We start from the raw sequence: 3,520 nt of genomic DNA, 5'->3' as shown, positions 1-3,520 counted from the left end.
TGTGGCAAGGGTTAAGGATCCCGACCACCCAATTGCTGAGCTAGCCAAGGCAACCACAATGGTGGTTTGAAAATGGGCGACACGTGTACGCGACAAAGTTAAAATGGCGCCCAAACAAAAACCACCGGAAATAACACCAGCGCCATAGGTTGAAATTGGCGCCCGCGAATTAAGTATTTTGGGAAATAACGCTGTGGGCCTAGACCAAAGCAGGGCAATGAAAACGCATATCGAACATAGGTACACATACATATGTACATGCATACAAAGTTCGTGTATAAATTTATTCCAGCCTATAAAAGTATTTTTTTGTTATATCGTTCAAATAAAAGGGTCCGGTTGGACTGCATTCTCCTCCTAAAGAGATGGCTTGCTTTCAGCATTAGTGCGCGAGTTCAACCGCATCTGTATTAAGAGGGTTGTGCGATGACCAGACCCCGGCAATAACCCTAAGATGGCATAGCTGGATATGAATAGTCCTATTTGCATTTCCATCCACAATGCACTTTTTTTATGGTTCATGTTTTTTTTTTGTTTGGAAAGTAGTTTCAGGATGTAATTTTTTTTTTGCTTTTATTCAAAGTCCTAATAGTTGCATAAAATAATTAAGCTGCTTTGAAGTTTAAAAGTACGTTATGACCGCAACTAACACTCAGTTACGATGCATAACCATATTGATTCTGAATGTTTCTTAACTTAGATTTTTTTTATTATTTACACCGAACTGGCATATTGTTGCTCGCAGGAACGACGTATCAGTGCTCCAATCACTCCCCGAAAAGTTTTGTTCAACTGATCCTCAAAACCCGGAAAGTCATCTAGCCCTCCCCCGTTTTTATGAAATCGCATAAGTCAATATCGATCCAAGAATAATTTTTAGTTCTCTTCGTCGTAAATAATATTTTTTTTTAAATATTTCTACATATATTTGAATGACACGCACTCAAATTGCTTACAATACCCGAGCGAACACAAAAAAAGCGAATATGCATCCACCAGGGAACGTGCCTCCACAAAAGGAGCAAAGCACAAACGACCCTGCCTTCATAGACCTATCAGATCGCATAGGGGGCAATAATAACGCTAGGTCAACTGGTAGTGACTCAGTGCAGGAAGTTGCAAACAATGCATCAGGTGCAACTAAAAACACCGGGGCGGTTCCCAAACAGAGTGAGTCCCAATCAATACCCTTAACGCTACCACAACCACTCCCCTGGACTTTTCCCCACCCTCCTCCAACTACTTACGGCGGGACCAACCGGCTTCCCATAAGCAATTCAACCAAGGCTCGTTATATCCGAGATGAAATAGCACCGGTTCTAAAAGAAATGGTCGCGGAAGCACAAAAGAATAGCACGAGGCCCAGATGCACGGGCAGGCGCGTCAGGTTTCGATAATAGGGCGCGCAACCGAATGAGCAAAAAGAGGAAACACAATACCAGCATCGAATCCTTGGAGTCGAGACGTTCAGACAGCGTCGCACCTAGGAGTGATAAGGTTAGTAATAACACCGCAGAAGCCGCAAACAGAAACAACTACGTTGCAAGGTCGCATTCCCCTCTGAAAGCGGCTAGGTCTGTAAAAGAAAATTATAAAGATGATAGTCGATCGGATATTAACATAGAAAAATGGGGGATAAATTATCAAGGTAACCGAGGTTCAATGTCAGTTGAAGATTTTCTGTTTCGGTTAAAATATCTGAAAGAACAATACGCGTGTTCATGGGGAGAAATTCTACGCGACTTCCATAGGCTGTTGAGTGGGGAGGCGCGTGAATAGTATTGGCTCTATATTAAGTCGCATAGTAAAGTGAATTGGCCTAGCTTGCAGTTCGCACTTCGACGCCAATTCGCATCACAACACACCGACTTCGAGCTTCTGAGGGAATTGACCGAGCGGAAGCAAAGACCTGGTGAATCCATAGACGAGTATTTTCACGTGGTGGGTACTTTGCGCTCGCGACTTAGAAATCCAATTCCGGAGTACGAGATTATCCGATTAGTGAAAGGGAATTTGCGCGAATCGTTAGCTAAGATAGTATATCCCATTGCCGCGTATTCACTCGAGCAGCTACGGTTGGAATGTAAGGAAGTGGAACGGTGTTTTCCGCGTAGGGATCGCACGCTAACAAGTGGCTTTGTTCCACGCTCACAACACGTCAATGAAATCATGTCGATGAAGACGAAGAACATTTCTCTCCCTGTGATGAGGGTCAAGTCACCGTGGAGGAAATACGCCACCAACGCGCGGCTAGACAGCCAACTGGGCGCAGCAAGGTATCGTGTTGGAATTGTGGTGTGGAAGGCCATTTCTTCACCGATTGCATGTCCATGCAGTGCCGAATAATTTGCTTCAAATGTGGGAAGTTACAGGCTAACCTAATATTCACGCACGCCGCCAATTTATTGTCAAAAATTTCTCATGCACATGCAACTTGTATGAGATCAACCGAAATTGAACGGCGTGCGTATGAAGCTAACTCAATTTCCAATTTTTGTTCTGCGTGACATTTTGATGTGACGTTTCGCTCAATGAAATCAAATGCAAACGCATGCAAGTCAATTTCGGGTGACGCAAAAAAACAAATTCGACGGCATGCGTACCAAAACGCAAGCCGCGAATATTAGGTTAGCCTGTTAGATGTCATAACACCGAAATGTCCGGTATGCAACCCAGCGGGAAACGCCTTACGGAACGCCATTACGACGGGGGAATCGCGTTCCACACAAAGCCCGCACCAGTAGATGCCTCGACCAACACACCAACAGCCGACGGGCTAAGTCGCGACGCAAAACTACCTGGAAGTGCAACAAATATTAGCATTTTCGATAAAATCAAAAATAATACAAAGAAATATTTGCCCAAGACTGTGAGTATGCCATCCTACGAAGAAAGAATGAGGAAGTATTTGGAAGCACGCCAACGCATAATCGCCGACAGCGCCTTGATGGGACGCCGAAGGGTTTCGCGGAAATTTCAAAAGGCGCCTGATAGGTTTCGACAACGTAAGCTGCTACGCCGAAAGGTTGTGTCGTCGGTAAAGAGCGCAGATCAAGCGGATCCGCGCGTTTATGCCGACATCGAAATTCAGGGCATTCGTACACGCGGATTGTTAGATACTGGCGCATCGGTAAGCATTCTGGGCCGTAGCTGTAGGGAGTTCATAGAAGAACTAGACGCCTCAATTGAACGGTACGTTTCGAGTGTAAAAACGGCTGGAGGACGCTCACACAATGTGATAAGCAAACTCACCTTACCTATAAAGTACAAAGATTTAGAACAAAATATAACTTTTTTTTATGCCCTCACCTTGAACAAAATATCTACTTAGGGGTGGATTTCTGGCGCGCATTCCAGTTAGCTCCAGATCTGATATCAATAGATTAAATCAACTTCAGCAAATTAGAGCGCGATTTGGTGTCCGAAGAGGATAAGAACGAGCGGCGTGTCCTGCATATTCTTTCGGCGGAACAAAAAACAACGTCTACAGCAGGTGGTCAGCGGCTTCAAAACTTATGAA

The 3,520-nt window shown here is 44.5% G+C and overlaps 1 protein-coding gene across 2 annotated transcripts in view; it reads left to right on the top strand.

Moving 5' to 3' along the window:
* LOC118735166 (F-box/WD repeat-containing protein 5) overlaps positions 1 to 3,520 on the top strand; it is a 135,847-nt gene that overhangs the window by 9,795 nt on the left and 122,532 nt on the right. The gene's annotated exons all lie outside the window — the stretch shown is intronic.

Source organism: Rhagoletis pomonella, unplaced genomic scaffold, assembly GCF_013731165.1.
Source record: "Rhagoletis pomonella isolate Grant_MI unplaced genomic scaffold, Rhpom_1.0 Rhpom_scaffold_00003, whole genome shotgun sequence".
Taxonomy (NCBI): domain Eukaryota; kingdom Metazoa; phylum Arthropoda; class Insecta; order Diptera; family Tephritidae; genus Rhagoletis; species Rhagoletis pomonella.
This window is presented reverse-complemented; position numbering and strand designations above follow the sequence as displayed.